Genomic DNA, 19,912 nt, shown 5'->3' with positions numbered 1-19,912 from the left:
CATCCAATCTGGACGGCAGCACCATTATGCAGTAAATGGGCCTCGTTGTCGAACTTCTCAGTTTCAGAGGTCCTTTATTCCTCACACCGTTGGACTGTGGAACAGTCTCCCTGAGGATGTTGTAGCCTACAACTAGAACTCAACTAGAACTTCAAAAGTTCAAATAAAGGTGCAATGCATTCCTACCCTTGAACGATTTAACTTGTGCTTCAATCATTAATTTATATTTTTACCTGTTTATTTATTTACTTATTTATCTTTTTTCTAAGAACTCATCTCCTCCTTCTGCACTTCTTATTTTCTTCCGTAATTTCTTTCAAATGAACACCATGTTCTTGATCACCTTAAAACTAGTGTTATTTATTTATTTTTTTTTTTCAGATTAGGGCAACATCTTACTGTGACCCTCATTTCCTGATTTACTGATGTTTGGTCATCTCTGCAAGACGCAGGAGAACCAAGTCGCGGCCGAAGGCATGTAACAATCTGACACAAGGCCCTGTTAAAAAGTCTTACTTATGACTTAACTCTTCCCCTCTGCTAGCTTATGTCTAGTTTTTATTGTCATCTGGCTTTACATCTGCACACTTAACTCACGCGGTGTTCGTCAGGTTTCTGCTCTTTCCCTTCTTCTCTTCCACTTTATCAATGATCTTCTCCAATTTACCTCTCCCCTATCAATGTTTTTGCCGAAGATTTAACCATCCTCATTTCTCGATAGCACACTATCTCGACTTGCTCTTCTATATCTTCGTCCTTCTCCGTTTCCTCCTCCATCCACTTCTTAACTGACTTTTGACTAAAATTTCATCGATCCTTCGTCACTGCCATCAGTATTTTGGGTGTCTAGAATGCTTCTAACTTGCTCAGGAAAATTAGTAATTGTGCCTCTGGGAAAGTGGGTATTCTGATCTTTTAAATCATTTCTTTTTCTGTGATAATATTATTTTGCCTGTTGTACAGTAAAGGGTCGTTTTCGACAGGTCGAACGATGCAACAAACCTGCTACTGTCAGTCAGAAATCACTACCTTCCAGGACGTGGAATTCACTGCCTCATTGAGTGTTTCCCGAATAATTAACTTCGCCACTTTTTTTGAGAGAGGGGCTGTAATACGCTTACGGAGCGAGCGCCGTTTAACATCTTTCTCGCAGGTCTGAGCGTGAATACCTTATATGTAGATGCTGTCAGAGGAGTCATAAGACTAAACCTCGAGAAAAAAAAAAAAAAAAAAAAGTCGAGTACGTCATTAAAAGGCCGCTGACTTATAAGCTTATAAGTACTACCTTCCCAACGAAGAAAATGCACATGAGCGTCAAAAACAGAAAACGGGAAACCAAAGAAGAAAATAAAAAGTAAATAGTGACAGACGAATCAACAATCAAATAACATGGGAAGAATCAGGGAATTACAAGCGAACGTCTGACGAGAAAGAGAATCAACACCAACTATTCGGCATAATCGAAAGAAACATTACAACTCAACAATCAAATTCATCAGAAGCACTGTACTGAGCGGCGACAAGAACGCCAAAATGCAACGACAAATATCGTGGACTTCCTACAGGACGGTTTCTTGGCGGCGGTTCGTTGGCGTGTTAAGGCAATTCACAATCCGGTTAGAGGCATTAGTGTACAGCGTACTTCATCCTAAAAGAGCATTAAAGTTTTCCTACGTTTGTACAGCTTCCCTGAACCATCCAAGTATTTCTAATCGCCAGGAAGTGATAGGACGGTTCCCTTTAGGGGATTCATAAAAGATAAAAAAATAAATAAACACGCTTTTATTAAAATGTAAAAAAATAGTGAAAATGAATTTTTATACACCAAAATTTCTTACAATTAATCATGCCTACAAACATGAAGGTGTGAGCGACAAACGTGGGAAGGAAGTACTACAAGAAATATATTTTTTCAAGTTTGGCGCCCACGCTTTTATTTTTGTAAAAATTATTAATTGTAAGGAAATGGGGGTATCTCATGAAATTTATATTTATTTTTAGTGCATTTTAATAAATTTTAAGTTTTGGCAAATTTTAGCCGATTTATCATTGTATCTAACGAAATCGATATCCTGTTGAGCCAAAGGAGGTTTGAAAAATCCGCAGAGTTATTAACTTATCCTCAAAGTAGGTATAAGAATCTGTAGAGTTAACCTTGCTACTGAATCAAGAAGTGAAAAATCCGAAGTTTCGTACAAATCCCGAGATACTGGGAATAGAAGTCACTGTATATAGGCCAATTAGAGGTCACTGTTGACCTACTGATCATTTCATGTTGTATTGTCCCCGGAGTTGAGTAACCTTCACATAAGTCAAGTTAAATCAATGCATATAAAAATGGTCGTTCACTTGCTGTCTGAGCTTAGAGAGAATAAGATGGGATAAGTGAAAAAGGAAAGAAACAGGGCAGAAACAATAGAGCAGTGTGCAGAGGAAAAAAATGAAAGGAAAAACAAATGAATCACAGTTTTAAAAACTAAGTTACGCAGTGGTGGACGTACGATACCTTTAAAAGCTTACAAAAGAAAGAATAAAAATATTTCGTATATGCGTACATTAATATATATATATATATATATATATATATATATATATATATATATATATATATATATATATATATATATATATATATATATATATATATATATATATATATATATATATATAATATATTATGTGTGTGTGTGTGTGTGTTTCAGCAAAGAAATAGAACAAACCTTCGATTAGTTTCACGTGATCAAATCATCCCGCGGCATAATGATCTATCCTTTCACATATAATACTAATTTTTACCAAAATCCTCGACGGATCTCCATATTTCTCACACTATCAATATAATATATTTAATATAAAATAAAAAATATATATATATATATATATATATATATATATTATATATATATATATATATAGTATATATATATATTATACATATATAAATGTACGCATATACGAAATATTTTTATTCTTCCTTTTGTAAGCTTTTAAAGGTATCGTACGTACACCACTGCGTAACTTCAATTGTTTTTCCTTTCATTTTTTTCCCTCTGCACACTGCTCTATTATTTCTGCCCTGTTTCTTTCCTTTTTTCACTTATCTCATCTTATTCTTTCTAAGCTCAGACAGCAAGTGAACGACCATTATTATATGCGTTGATTTAACTTGCCTTATGTGATGGTTACTCAACTCCGGGGACAATACAACATTGAAATGATATATATATATATATTATATATATATTATATATATATATATATATATATATATATATATATATATATATATTATATATATATATATATATATATATATATATATATTATATATATATTAGATGAAGATTCTCTCGCTCTTCAAATATTCTAGAGCTATACTTAGTTGCAAAAATGTCTCCCGGTTTCTTGATATAATATTCGCTATCATCTCTGAAACTCCGTAGTTTCTTAAAATATTTCGCTCAAGATTTACTTCAACTTTTCTCATTTGATTTCCCTGCTAACCGTTATTTTGCTAAAACACTGGATGGTTAACACAGATCTCCTGGGTAATATGGCGGCTAGCTTGCCTTCAGTTACGCGCGTGATTGTCTGTGTGGGGCCTCTACTCAATTTACCTCGTTGGTTTAACAATACTGAGATTAGAAATAATTGCAATTTCTCTTAACGGGGGTTCGTTGCAAAAGGAAGCTGAATTTATGAAATCACATGAATGTATCTTGCGTTATAACGATCGTAAGAGTTATAATATTTTCCTATATTTCTTTCAGGCAAGTCACTTTTTATTCCACAGATTTTTCTAAAATGTCTAGAAGATCTAGATTAAAAGCAATTAGGAACGTCAACTTTTATGTCAAATCGTTCAGGCATTCTGTATTAAAGTTAAATTTCCTTCGTATCATATGCACCCGCTGACGATACTGCTGGAAAAATCTTTTAATCTCCTTGGTCTCATATGCCATCCGCTGATGATTTTATGAATAACAAAATCTTTAAATAGTGAAATACGATCAACTGTCAACACCTGCTACATAGAAAACTTGTAGCCAATCATTGTTCCAAGAAATAACTAAATTCCATTGTAAGCCTACGTGTTCCCTGCATGGTCTGACTCTCGCTAAATAAAGGAGACGTGTCATTTAACAATGCAGTTTTGTTCGTTTGCAGCTTTTTCAATGGTCAGCGTCCTTTAACACACTTCTTGTTTCTCTCAAAACATCTGAGGGCGCAGTTTTGCACACTTCACAAACACGGCTGGCTTCGACCAAAGCGAACTATGGCTTTAGACGTGTATCACGCGCGTTGGGTTTATTACGAAGAAAGTAAATTAAGCTCTTTTAAAAAAAAATGCTTCGTTATTGCATGATTACGTCAATAAAGCTTAGTAAAAAGTAAAATCTTGGCGGTAAAAGCAGTCAGAGATGAAGGCTCTCTCACAATAGAATATACAAGACTTTCTTCTGCATTGCTACTGTATAACGTCATTAGCAAGACGGATCTGTGGAGATAAGCCTCGGATATTACCATTACCAATCTTGGGTTGTCCTATTGCATAAGCATAAATTAGTCACAAGTACAACGCAAAATACATGTGCGAATGAGTCCAATATTTGCACCAGAGCCACACTTCGTGAAGGAATAAATAATCACTAAAGTTATTTTCAGTGACTTAGTTCTGGTTGCTTTTAGATAAAGCGGGCCTTATGTCAGGCCGGTCCTTGAATAGGGCCGGCCGTAAGCTGTTTAAAAGGTATTAAGAAGAGCTCACAAGTGACTGACTAGACTGCAGTTTTGAGCCAATGACTGAAAGTAAGCCTATATTTAAATGTAACGAGTAGTACCAAGGTCTAAAGACATTCAGACCTTGAGTCGTAGGACTCAATGGAATTCTATCCACCCCTAACTCAGGATAATCTCCGAAATGGAGCTGCGGCAATTATCGAAGGATCTGCCGCCCGGATGTGGCCCACCATCCGAAGTTTGGTTATCCTTGAGTTAATTACTCTCGGCTCAGTCAGAGACAGATTGCAGACGGGGCTGCAGCCACAGCCACTGTCCAGCGATTCCTGGGATCCCGCGGTCTCCCGTCCGACACTCGCCTTGATACTGCAGTTCATATCCCCTCTCTCTCTCTGTCTGTCTGTCTCTCTCTCTCTCTCTCTCTTACGCACATGACTGCATATACTTTTATTTTTTTTTAACTTATCTTTTATTTCTTAGAGAGAGAGTATTGGTAAGAGGAAAATAGAAAACCATGGTTGTTTTAATATGTAAGTTTGATGAACAATGTTTATATATATATATATATATATATATATATATATAACATATATATACATATATATGTATATATATGTATATAATATATATATGTACATATATATGTATATATATATATATATATATATATATATATATATACTATATATATATTATATATATATATATATATATACATATATATACATATATATGATATATATATATATATACATATACTATATATACTATATATATTATATAATATTATATATAATAGATATATATATTATGCTATATTTATATATATATATATATCTATATATATATATATTAGTATATATTATATATATATATATCATCGAGCTCAAAATTTCCTTTAGTATCTAATTCACTCTACCTCGGAATTAATATATTTTTCATATATGCTTTAACCGAAGGGGAATTTTATTAGGCGATAATAGAATTGTCAGCGCCCAGGCGCCTGGCACCGACAATTCTATTATCGCCAAATAAAATTCCCCTTCGGTTAAAGCATATATGAAAAATATATTAATTCTGAGGTAGAATGAATTAGATATTAAAGGACATTTGTAGCTCGATGTATTTATATGAATCACGGTAATGTGATATGACATATATATATATATATATATATATATATATATATTATATCTATATATATATAAATATAAATACATATTTTTTATGCCACGGTTGTTAATGTGTCCTTATTTAACACTGAAATCATCGTATTCAGTACCACATAAGTTTACCGTTACCTGCATTTTTACTCGAAAATGTTTAACATCATCATCTCCGCAGAAGCCGCGTAAAGCAAATGACCTCTGTGACAATCCACCTCACGTCTTTCCTGAGGTTTCACTTCCACAAGTCTCCACTCATTTCCAGCTTCCCGCCTCATAGTTATTGCAACCAAATGGGCCTGGGTCTTCCAACCCTTCAGTTAACCTCAGGAATCTTCTCCTAAGTCATCTTCATCTACCTTTCATTTCAATCTCATCTAATATGGAGGTCGGTAGAAAACGTTGTTTGTTATAGACAGTTTTCTCAATTATATGATCAGGGTACTTTAAGTATTAGTTCAAATTCGTGTTCCAGGAATTCCCGGGAGAGAATCTGTAAGGTTTCCAGGAACAAATTGCTGGCTACGTCAATCTTAATAGAAATGCCATGAGATTTAAAAAAAAAGTTATATGAAAATGAGAATGTTGGTTTTCAGTCTACGATAAATGTTCATTCTGTCGTGTCTATTTTTGAAAACACCAAGAAAATGTATTTTGTTGTTTGTTTCTAATTCGACTTTGAATTGGAAGTTGGGCACTAATGCATTTAGTTTTGAAAGAAATGCGTTAAAAGTGCCCCATCTATCATCCCAAAATATTAGGACATCATCCACATATTTCACCCACAGCATGCCTTTAGGTTTTAATTGGGAAAGCTATCTATAAAGTAAACAATTTTCTACCGATTTCCCCAAAACATGACCAGGGAGACCTACAGCAATAACATCAAAATCCTACACCTGGACAGGATTAAGACGTTGACACAGACACTTAGAAATTCTAACCCTTTTGTCTTTACATACACAAATACCCTAGCCAAATCCCTAACTAACGTCCAACAAAAGCCGCTCCCCAAAGACACAGGGTAGACGAAATCTACATTTCTCGCCCTCTCAACTCTCCTTATGACATTTATACTAAGCAAACAGTTCATCATGACAGTTTCGAACGTTTTTTTTTTTCACTCAACATCCACGCTTGACTTCCATAAAGGAGAGTTGACTCAATAATCTTTTTCATACAACTCCACCTTCGCTTCCTTAAATACTGAAAAGTCTCTTCCCAAGCTTTTGCCTTGACTCACCACTTTACTCATCTTATCCTCACCTTTATATTTACTTCTCAATACTTAACTGAATCAACCTCTCCCATTCTTCAACTATCGACATCAACATTCCTTGTTTAATTTCCTAGTTTCCGGGTTCCCCTCACAAACTTACTCTTACATTTGCTTTTGACTTTCTCCTTTAGCTGGCACTTTCAAACTCTTTCACTTATCTGCAGTTTATCTTCATTTTCCCCATACAATACCGTGTCATCAGCAAACGCCAACCACTCATCATTTATCACTTTCTCATCCCATAACATAAGGAAGAAGAATTGATAAGGACCGTAGAAGTGTAGACTTGCGTAAGGAAGAGGGTGTGTGGATCAAGTGTTGATTTTGAAACTTATGCGTCTACACTTACTGTCTCTACTTTGACATCCGATATCATTTCATTCACAGCAATATGAAACACTTATGGAGAGTACACCGTTGTCAGAGATCCAGTTTTACACCTAGTCACAGTCACTTCTCCATCTACATGTCCTGACACAAAGTTCACCTCCCTCAAAACTTTTTGTCGCTCCCAGCAACCTAATTTCTAAGCCATACTGCCATACATCCTCAGCACCTTTCACATTGATTCTGTATCAGTGCTATCATAGGCTACTTCTGGGTCCAAGTATACTATGTAAAGTTGCTCCCCTTCTCTCACATAAGTTTTAAAAGCAACACTTTATCCACATACCCTATTCCTTACCAAACCTACACTGGTCTACCACTATAAATTCTTTTGCCATTTGCCTTAGTATTCAAACTAAATTCTGCCATACACCTTCCCTGGTGTACTTGGAATCACCCTGTTCTAAATGCTTACAGGCACCTCTGTCAGCTTTACTTTGACACTATACAAAGGAAAATCATTTATCTCATTCATTCCTACAAAACCTTTCTTCATCCTGATATACCAAGCGATACCTGCCGAGCCACTCTATCAAACTAGTACCATCATGCAGCAACATCTCACTTGTAATTCTATCAAGTAGCGTCTTTCCGTTATTCACCCTATTAGTCGCCCTCTGAGGCCTCAATAGACACTTCCAAAAGCTTTCTCAAAATTACACGAACCATTGTCCACTCTTGTGCCATTCTGCTCTACCTATCTTTCTATCTCGCATTCAACAAATCTCCAAAACATTTACTTCAGAAGAAATCTCTCCTTTGGCACCTTTTTATTTTGATATCCATTGTTCATCAACTGGTCTCTCCACTTTTACCACTTTGCAGGTATTCATAATTCTCCCTACATCTAGCTTACGCCTTTCTGTCTTTATCACAGGATTTCTTTTTCTCTGACTTTCCTCCTCTGTGCCTGCAAACATAACCTTCTCTTCTAACATGCAATCACACATCCAATAGTTATTTTTGTCCTTCAATAAATTAATCTTTCATTTCATCATATTCCTTCCCCACCATCCTATACCAATGAACACACCCTGCTCTCCCTTTGACTCCAGTTAGAAATTCCATCAAGTCCTTCCACCTCCATTTCTTTTGCTCTAGCCTATAAATCATCTTGTCTCCTTTTAATCGCCTCACTTCATAATCAAATATGTCTTATCTTAATCACATTTATGGCCACAGCTTTATCCTCTCTTCTCCGGCTTAAACTTATCGCTCCCCTAAATTTTGACTCAAATAAGTGACGCCACCACCAGCAACTCCTCACCTTACCATTTTTCATCAACTTCTTCCATTTACTCTGTCCTGAGCTACACGTCATCTAGCAAACTTTTAACCAACTTTACGCATACATATTCTTCTCTGGAAGCTATGTATCTTAACCAATCCAGTCCATTTCCAAACACGTTTCCACAAGACGCTCCATTCTCTTATATTATATATATATATATATATATATATATATATATATATATATATATATATATAATATATATATATATATATATATATATATATATATATATATATATATATATATATATATATATATATATATATATATATATATATATATATATATATATATATATATACTATATATATATATATATACAATAATACCCCAAACTTATGTGAGGTTAGGTTCCAGAGCCCCTAGCACAAGGGGAAGTTTCGCATAAGTTTGGCACGATCTCTAAAAATGCTAATAAATGCATGCTTCTAGAGTTTGAACACTAAATATGACCATAATCATGCTCCCTAAGTATTAAGCTAACTTTTATATGAAATTAAAGTTACTGTAATTTCATTTATAAGTTTTTTTTGGGTCACTAGGTAAACTTCATAAGTCAGTCATAACAAAGGTACACAATTCAATAAGATAAAGAAAATATGTAAGTACAGGCAGTCCCTGCTTATTGGCAGCGGTTCCGTTCATGTGGGCGTGCCAATAAGTGAAAACTGCCATTAACCAAAACTTGGCAATTTATGGAGCCATAACGGCACGCATGGTAGGAACGTGGAACGTGGCCTGTTATGGCACCGTAAATAACCAATTTTATGGAGCTAGACAAGCCTCATAAAATTGGATAGCCGATAACCGGGGACTGCCTGTATATACATAATGTTTGCAGAGGATGAAGCTAAAATTCAATCAATTTAAAATCATGTACTAGCATGAGGGCTAACTGTGAACGAATGAGAGAAAGAGAAATACGCAAGTCATGTGAGGTAAAACTCTGGAGGGGTATCATCTTTAAAAAGTGTAAATGGCATCACATCTTCTGAGAGTACATTAACTGTATGTGCTGTAATTACGTAACATATTGCATACAGATTGTACCAGCACTTTTCTCTCGGGTTAAGAAAACAATTTTCACAGAACGACGACTGTTATGTCTCTGATATGTGAAGTACATACTACCTTGTATTTTCAAAAATATAAATAGCATACTCAAAATCCCCATACTGATTTTACACTTATAAGCATAAAAACTTATACTAATTGTAGTATACTAGTACATACTTCAAAAATTAAAGTTTCTGAAGGGATATCATCTTTGAAAAGTGCTGTAACTTTGTGAATGGGTATCGCATCGTAAAAGTACTTATATGCACAAACTGGTAGGTGCTGTAATTATCTTTGTATCATATTTATGCATGTACAAAAATAAAAATAATACATTTTTAATAAATATTTTATAAAGAAAAGCTCTACAACTTAAAGATTTACATAATAAATTAAACATGAACACTTTTGTAGGGTTTGCAGTATTTCTGGAGGATTTGCAAATATTCGTGCTATTGAAAAGAACTCGCGTATGATAATTAGTTAGGTTCCTATGAAAAGTTTGCGCTATTGTGAATTTGCGCATATTGAATAGTGTAAGTTCAGGGTATTACCGTGATTCATATACATATATCGAACTACAAATGTCCTTTAATATCTAATTCGCTCTACCTCAGGATTAATATATTTTCATATATGTTTAACCGAGGGGGAATTTATTAAGCGATAATAGAATTGGCGGCCGACGGGCACGAACCATCGACCTCTCAATTCCAGGACTGGCAGTGAAGCCTTAGCCAACCCCGCCACCGCAAGAGATATAAGTTTATGCCACCTCCCATCTCAAATACCTGCCGCGCTCAGGTATTTTTTGTTTTGGAGACTGCATCAAGCCCATCTCGTCCTCAGTAGCGTGGTAGTGCTTTTGCTCGCACGTAGTCATTATATAAGTCATATCACATTACCGGATTCATATACTACATATATCGAGCTACAAATGTCCTTTAATATCTAATTCGCTCTACCTCAGGATTAATATATTTTCATATATGTTTAACCGAGGGGGAATTTATTAAGCAATAATAGAATTGGCGGCCAACGGGCTGAAACATCAACCTCTCAATTGCGGCATAAACTTATATCTCTTGCGGCGGCGGGGTTGGCTAAGGCTTCACTGCCAGTCCTGGAATTAAGAGGTTGATGGTTCATGCCCGTCGGCCACCAATTCTATTATCGCTTAATAAATTCCCCCCTCGGTTAAACATATATGAAAATATATTAATCCTGAGGTAGAGCGAATTAGATATTAAAGGACATTTGTAGCTCGATATATGCATATGAATCACGGTAATGTGATATGACTTATATAATGACTACATACGGTCAAAAGCACTACCACGCTACCGAGGACAAGATGGGCTTGATGCAGTCTCCAAAACAAAAAATACCTGAGCGCGGCAGGTATTTGAGATGGGAGGTGGCATAAACTTATATCTCTTGCGGTGGCGGGGTTGGCTAAGGCTTCACAGTCCTGGAATTGAGAGGTTGATGGTTCGTGCCCGTCGGCCGCCAATTCTATTATCGCTTAATAAATTCCCCCTCGGTTAAACATATATGAAAATATATTAGTCCCGAGGTAGAGCGAATTCGATATTAAAGGACATTTGTAGCTCGATAGTATATGTATATGAATCACGGTAATGTGATATGACTTATATAATGACTACGTGCGGGCAAAAGCACTACCACGCTACCGAGGACGAGATGGGCTTGATGCAGTCCCCAAAACAAAAAATACCTGAGCGCGGCAGGTATTTGAGATGGGAGGCGGCATAAGCTTATATATATATAATATATATATACATATATATATATATATATATATATATATATATATATATATATATATATATATATATATATATATATACTATATATATATACGTATATATATATACGTATATATATATATATATATACTATATATATATATATATATATATATATATATATATACACACACACAGTGGTACCTCGACATACGGAAGGCTCAACTTACGAAAAATTCGAGTTACGAAAGCAAATACAAAGACTTTTTTGGCTCTATATACGAAAATAGTTCAGGATACGAAAGGTTGTTGCTCTAAAGTCCCGAGATTCGCCCAGACCACCGATAACCATTTTAAAACTCGTGTGCTGCCAACTGAGTAGATCGCCACCATCCTACCGCTCTCCCATTGTTTCCTGATGCTAGTCACCGACATAAAATCCTGCTCTCCTATTGGTCAGCATCTCTCCCATGAACCCATCATGCATCTACGTAGCGGCGTGCTTTTTTGGCCACTTGGCAGCAGCATCGTTATCGTAAGCACGCGGAATTCGTTTGTTCTATATGATTTTGTTTATTAACGTAAATTCGTTAGTGATTTCGTTGTAGTACTACTTTATCATGTTGTGTGAGAACTTTACTACATACTTATACTACATAACTTAATTACATACAGTATATACGTAGTCATGGGTCCAAAGAAAGTTGAAGTTCAAAAGAAGAGGATGCTTTCTTTGTAGACAAAGATGGAGATAATTAAAAAGTATGAAGCTGGCATGCGATTGAGTGTGATCACTAAGGAATATGGCCGAAATCCGTCGACAATAGGCACCATCCTTAAGCAGAAGGAAGCCATCAAAGCAGCTACACTTTCCAAAGGCGTGACTATTTTGTCTAGCAAGAGGAGCCACATGCACAATGAGATGGAAAGGCTGCTTCTTGTCAGGATAAATGACAAAGAAATCGCTGGCGATACGATAACCGAGACTGCAATCTGCCACAAGGCCAGCGCTATTTTCGGCGATTTGATTGCCCAGGCTGAAGACGACAGAGGAGAAGAGACATCGATGCCAACCCCAGACTTCAAAGGCTTCTTATGGGTGGTTCGAAAAATTCCGTAAATGGACTGGCATCCATTCAGTGGTGCGGCATGGGGAGGCGGCCAGCTCTGACACGAAAGCGGCCGAAGCCTTTATTAAGATGTTCGACAAGATGACGATCAACGAAAGCTACAAGAACTGTCTTCAACTGTGATGAGACTGGCCTTTTTTGGAAAAATATGCCTCGTCGGACATACATCACACAGGAAGAGAAGAAGCTACCAGGGCATAAGCCTATGAAAGACATTGCTTATGCTCACACTTTGTTCAAAAGCCAGTGGGGATTGCAAGGTGAAGCCCCCACTTGTCTATCATTCGGAGACTCCTCGAGCCTTCAAGGCCCACAGAGTGCTAAAGGAGAAGCTTCCAGTGATGTGAAAGGCTAATGCGAAAGCCTGGGTAACGAGAATTTTGTTCACCGAGTGGGTAAATCTGTGTTTCGGCCCAACAGTGAAGAAATTCTTGGAAAAGAAGCGCCTCCCTCTGAAATGTCTGCTGTTGTTGGACAATGTCCCTGCTCACCCTCCTGGCCTCAAGGAAGATATCCTAGCATAGTATTCTTTTATCAAGGTTCTTTATCTTCCGCCTAAAACCACCCCACAAACCTCACCTTGCGTGAATTTTGGAAAGAGCATTTCGATGTTGTGATATGCATCTGACTCATCGATCAATGGAGGAAACTCTGGCTTGATGCCGTATCCGCCCGAGACTTAGAGGGATTCAACGTGGGCGAAGCTGGTGCTGTAGATTCAGGAACAGTTGACGATCCTGAAACTGTTTCGCAACCAGATCTTGACAAGATCGTTGCACTCGGCAAGTCCAGATGGCTGGTCGTCGATGAGGACTACATCAATGACCTTCTCGAGGAGCACCAAGAGGAGCTCACGACAGATGACCTGAAGGAGTTGGAGGCCATGCAACATAACGTCCTTCAAGAAGAGTTCTCTAGCAGCGGCGAGGAGGAGGAGGACAACCCTATGACAACGGCAGAAATTAAGGATGCTCTAGCTGCTTTTCATAAGGTGCAATAATTTGTAAAAAAGAGACACCCCGAAAAGGCTTACACAGGTCGTATGCTTGCGCAGTTCGATGACATTTGCCTGAGTCGTTTCAGGAACATTATGAAAAGCAGGCAGAAGCAACCTTCCTAGGATAGTTATTTTTTAAAGAGGCCTTTAGTAAGCAAAAAGGAAGATCCAATTGATACTACGAAAAAACAGAAAGTTGAAAGTGGTGAAGAAATTGAAAAAAAAAAAATGTAAAGTATAAAAAAAGTAAAAAAACAAATGTAAAAATCAAAAAAAGAAAAACAAATTCAATTTTAAGTTTTTTGTAATGTTAATTGTTACAGTTTTGTTAATGTGTTTCGTAAAGTTAAGTTTATGTTTCCTGACATTTTTAATGTGTTTCGTTAACTTAAGTGTACGTACTACATAACAAATTTTCTGCCGTTTGTCCTCCTCCTCTGTCGCCACTTTCGGAGATAGCCTCACTCGAAAGGTAAGGTTCCACATTTTACTACATACAGTATTTCTTGTATACCATATACACTAATAAACTTTATTTACAGGTACATATTAGTAGTACGTATTAGGTTAGGTATTGAATGGTCCAAATTATTGTAGTATTTCATTGTTTATTGGTTAATTTAGCTTTATTATAAAATTTACTGGGGTGTTTTTGTAGGGCTTGGAATGGATTAGGCATTTTACATGTAAAATGCGGTTCAAGATACAAAAAGCTCAGGTTACGAAGGGCGCCTCGGAACGGATTAATTTCATATGTCGAGGTACCACTGTATGTATGTATATAGGTATGTATATGATATATATATATATATATAATATATATATATATATATATATAAAATAAAATTTATGTAATATATATTTTATATATATATGTATAATATATAGATTAATATAAATATTATATAATATATTTATATATATATATATGATATTTTAAGTATATTTATATATATATATATATAATATATATATATATATATAGATATATATACACATATATATATAGTATACTATATATATATATATAATATATATATATATAATACATACATAAATACATAATACATACATACATACCATATCTATATATAGATATATACTATATATATATATATATATGTATATATATACATATATATATATATATCTTATATATATGTATAATATATATAAATATGTTATATATATATAATAAATAAGATAATATATATGTATAATATAATATATATATATATATATATGTTATAATATGTATAAATATTATATATATAATATATATATGTATAATATGTTTATATATATATATATATATAATTATATAGTTATGTATCAATATATATATAATATAATTAATATTAATATTATAATATATATAATATATATATATATATATATTATATTATATATATATATATATTATATAGAATATATATTATAATATATAATATATAGATAATTATAAATTTTTTTAAAATTATAATAAATTTTTTATAAAAATATTATAATATAATAATTAATATAATATATTATATAATATATATATATATATATAATAATATATTATAAATAATATAATAACTATTAAAAAAAAAAATTTTTAATATAATATTATATCTATATTATATATATTATAAAATATATATATATATATTATAGATATAGTATATATAATATATATATTATTATATTATATACTATATATATATTATTATAATATAATTTTTATATTTTAATTTATATTTTACACATAATACAGCGAACTCCCGTATTCACAGACTCTCACATTCGCTTATTTCTCTCTGGAGCATTCCCCAGCATTATTCGCAATAAATTTGCCTATTCGGGGTATTTTTCTATGAGAAATATCCACAAATTCCTGTTTTTATCAATTTCATCATAAAATGCACTTTTTGTGATAAAACTATTAAAAAAAAGGTATAAACATTTGTAAAGGGTTTTTCTTGAGTTTTATCTAACAAAATAGGAGGTTTAAAGCATTTTTATAGGGGTTCCAACTATTCACGGGTTCTGACTCTTTAAGGGGGTTCTGGTACGCATCCCCCGCGAATACAGGGGACCACTGTATATAGTATACTATTTATATGTATATATATCATGTATAATAAGCAGAATCCCAGTCCTCAACAGTATCAGAACTCGACGTAACCGGGTTTTGATGCAAAATAAAGTAAATTTGCATCGGAGCTCAAACAAAACAGTGTAATCTGATCTGATAAACTGTATGACTTTTGTAAAGAAAAGTGTTTGGGTCAGTCATTGCTAATTGGTGTAGTTTTCATGTGTCATCAAAAGCCTGCTTAGCTCTGCATCATGTGTTTTGACATACCATGATCCAAGAATTTTGACACTTGTAAGTTTTGTTCTATTGCATGGTTTACTGTTACGTGTTAAATCATCAAGGAACTCTGTGTTTAAAGAGATGGTTGGAAGAACCATCGCTTTACACGTCCGTGACATGTGATGGATACTGCATTGAATATGTTACTTTCTTTGGGTTCTCTCAATTCTGAGGAATTTTCTAGAGTACAATCAATCCTATAGGAATTATGATGAGGAGTAAAGCGGTGATGCTGACATGTTATCATTATGTTTTCATTGACTAGTGCTATACAGATTACACCACACACATTCAGTTGAACCTGTTCATAAACTTAAAAAATTACATATTTAGGTCTATGATGAAAATATTTCATGCATCTAAAAATATGAGAGTTTTGTTATCATCCAGGAAGCAAAGACCCTTTATAGTCATTAGCTACCCAATTTGCTGAACAGTATTGTATGCTATGTAGTGGGCTTTTAAACTTTCCTGTTATTCATAATGGTCACGGTAAATGACTGACTAAAGTTTGTAGGTGACAAGTTGCAATTCTTAGTTGGTTGACTGTGTGAATTACCTGTAAAACGGTACTGCTTTCAGGGTAGAGCTTTACCTACTGATGCACACACAAGATGATTCATTGTAGAGGAAACAATTCCACACTAATTCAAGGACTAATATCTTCAATGTCAACAAGGCAGGCAAGGATGTAGGTGCACCCCTTGACTGATTTAACTAATGAAATGCAATCACGAAGTGAGGCCACAAACAATGAACCAATACTTACACTACATCTATCCACTACAGATGACGCATGTGTGAGTAGGGACTAAGAAGCAACAAGAGGCAGCAAACACAAAAAACTATATGTTCTGTACTACACTGCACTTTAAAAAATATTCAATGAACAAACACTAGTATATGGTAAGCAATGATGTAATAAAATTGGCACTTGTTGATGAACAGTATGTTAGGCAACAATTAGACAGTATAAACAAAATCAATTAGAAATATGTTCCTAGCATAAACGAAACTGATCGATACAGATATTGTAGAAAATCTGTTAAACTTAAGATGTTACAAGAGAACTTACAATACAAAATAAAATAATTACCTGCAAACTCAAAATCCTGATAAGTAAAATTCTTTATTTGTATTCAGTATTTTCACAATTCTCACAGACACTAGTGAAAAAAGTTGGAACAGAATAGTATTAAAAAAAAAAATGAAACTTGCAGCCAAAAACCTTTGAAGCTCTCTACAGAGCTGCTGCCAGCTTAGCAGACTCACAAAACATAAGGTGGTTTTTGGTTGACTAACTGCAGATCCAGGTGGTGTTGGCATCATGACTGAATTTAGTCTCCTTTTCGTGACCAATATGATAACAGGAAAACATGATTGATGTTTTGTAGGCTGAATCCAAAACTATCATGACAATAACCTATTATATTCTACCATTACTAAGACTATACCAAAGTTTCATTCAGTGGATTGGGCAACATGCTTCCACATTTCGGACAAGTACGTATGTTGAACTAATTCAAATATTTGAATGCATTTTAACATATAGCTACTGCATTTATGCCTAGTCCATTATAATGGTTCCTGTCCAGAAATATAATGGCAATGATTTCATTGACTAAAGCTACTAGGCCACCATAAAATGTAAACTTGTAGATATTTTTGATATCATTAACGTGTGAATGCAATAAAAGGGTCTAATCACAACTCACTGATATAAAATAATCCACCTTATCTTGCTTACCTTGGACCACTGTGACTGCCCACAAGTCTCTCTCCTCTGTCTGCTTCACCAACTTTCACTTAAAATAAAAGATAATACTTGTATGATATTTATTCCAGGTTATGTATATGTAAAACATATGAATAATTAATGGAAATTGGGATTGAACAATATTTCTGTATAAATAATTAGCTCTGATCACTCTCTGGAGGTCTTGAGGTGTCTATAGTATTTCCAAAATGACCAGAGCTCTCTGGCGTGGCTGTTTGGTTCCTCCAACGTATGTTTAATCTCAGCATACCTGCCAAATTTATAACAACAGAAGATAAAACCATTTCTCCCATTCCAGATATCAAATATCATCTTTTCCGTTATGCAGAATTCTAAATCAATTACTACATAAGTTCATGATTGATTAAGTTTTTTTATGTAATAACAAGAAATGGAGTCAGATTTTCTATCAACATGGCATCTTATTTTGGTGCTGTTTGTTTGTTTGTTTGTACAGTTTTTTTACGTTGCATGGAGCCAGTGGTTATTCAGCAATAGGACCAACGGCTTTATGCGACTTCTGAACCATGTCGAGAGTGAACTTCTATTACCAGAAATGCACATCTCTGACCCCTCACTGGAATGCCCGAGAATTGAACTCGCGGCCACCGAGGTGGCAGGCCAAGACCAAACCGACCACGCCACTGAGGTGTTATGTTGGTGCTGTTGCAAACATTTCAAACAGTTCCACGTCCGGTTAAATTCACGGATAAGCTGCTTAGATTCTCTAAAGGGGGCACTTTCAGTGGTCACTGGACACATTTGGAGGCAGTTCTCCTTTCTACAAATATCTTGATTTCTTAATATCATAGGTATAGAATAAATTGGTGAGCAAGGAAATATGAAATAAAGCATAACAGAGAAAGTTTGATGAGTGGATATTGCTTGAATATGATATGGCAAAGTTTTGGCCTGACTGAAGTGTGGAGTGACTTTGACACTGACTTACAAGTCATTCCAGGTCACCTCACAGCCATGGATAGACGTCAACTTCACAGCCGAGAAAAGGCAATCGTATACAAAATAAATAGGTATTTTCTAGAGGAAAAGGCAAATGGAGGGCCTACGTTATCCCACAAAAAAGCTCTTGCTCGGACAGCTGTAAGATTTAGAAGAGAGAGAGATTGAGAGCAGGGACAAATAGGAAGGAGATTAAAGTACCTGGGAATGAAAAACCCCTATAATCTTATAATAATAGCATTGGGGTTTGTCTCAAAGACATTCAAAGGTCTGTCACACATGGGCCAGTTGTTTTTGTAAAATTGGCAACAGGGCAGATCTTTAAACGTCATACCAGAGAGCTCTCGTCACAGTGGCAAGACTATAGTAGCTTCGGTCAGCAAATCATTGTTGCCAGAATACTTCTGGACAGGTATACGTGCCATGTATCAAGGAAGTGCTGTAAATTACTTTTTGTCACTTCTGAAGGCATTATTTTTGTTACAATACTGGTTTATCCAGATTAATGAATAACACATGTATTCATAAAGTCTGCCTTATGAATTCTATACATAAGGCCAAGTTATAGGATTGGTTGGTTGGTTTTATAGAGTTTAGGTGTAACACCAAGCACTGGGGACCAAGTTATAGGAGTAAAAAACATTAAGATTATTGTTTATATATTATATAATAAATTTAATCAAACAGCTGACTTGCACCTCTCGACTATCACAGGGCTGGCCAAAATGATTGAATTTTCACTGAGAGTTGAGAACCACAGCACAACAATTTCAATAAACCTGGACAACTTAGTGTGAACAGATAAAATGGAGATAATGAAAACAAAATGACCGACAGCAATAGTCTCGGACTGAAAAGAACCTTTGATACCTACACCTTACAATGAACCACTCACGTATGTTGTGGTGAGATGAAAGGAAGGTGGCAACGGTAACCTATAGAAATGAAGGAAGAGAAAAGTAATGTAATGGGATGAATACATTTTCCAAAATTTC

At 34.8% G+C, this 19,912-nt stretch overlaps 2 protein-coding genes across 5 annotated transcripts in view; both read right to left on the bottom strand.

Moving 5' to 3' along the window:
* Positions 1 to 19,912, bottom strand: part of LOC135205672 (NAD-dependent histone deacetylase sirtuin-1-like) — a 63,336-nt gene that overhangs the window by 38,448 nt on the left and 4,976 nt on the right. For 3 of the 4 annotated variants that reach the window (XM_064236567.1, XM_064236565.1, XM_064236571.1), the window contains exons 2-3: positions 19,813 to 19,852; positions 17,928 to 17,985 (exon numbers count right to left, since the gene is read on the bottom strand). The gene's annotated coding sequence lies outside the window, so the exon portion shown is untranslated. The other variant, XM_064236566.1, reaches the window with a different exon arrangement.
* The window catches only part of LOC135205673 (uncharacterized), a 74,358-nt gene continuing 72,447 nt past the window's right edge, over positions 18,002 to 19,912 (bottom strand). The window contains exon 6 of the mRNA XM_064236573.1: positions 18,002 to 19,855. The gene's annotated coding sequence lies outside the window, so the exon portion shown is untranslated. The remainder of the gene's footprint in view (positions 19,856 to 19,912) is intronic.

Source organism: Macrobrachium nipponense, chromosome 24 (assembly GCF_015104395.2).
Source record: "Macrobrachium nipponense isolate FS-2020 chromosome 24, ASM1510439v2, whole genome shotgun sequence".
Classification (NCBI taxonomy): domain Eukaryota; kingdom Metazoa; phylum Arthropoda; class Malacostraca; order Decapoda; family Palaemonidae; genus Macrobrachium; species Macrobrachium nipponense.
This window is presented reverse-complemented; position numbering and strand designations above follow the sequence as displayed.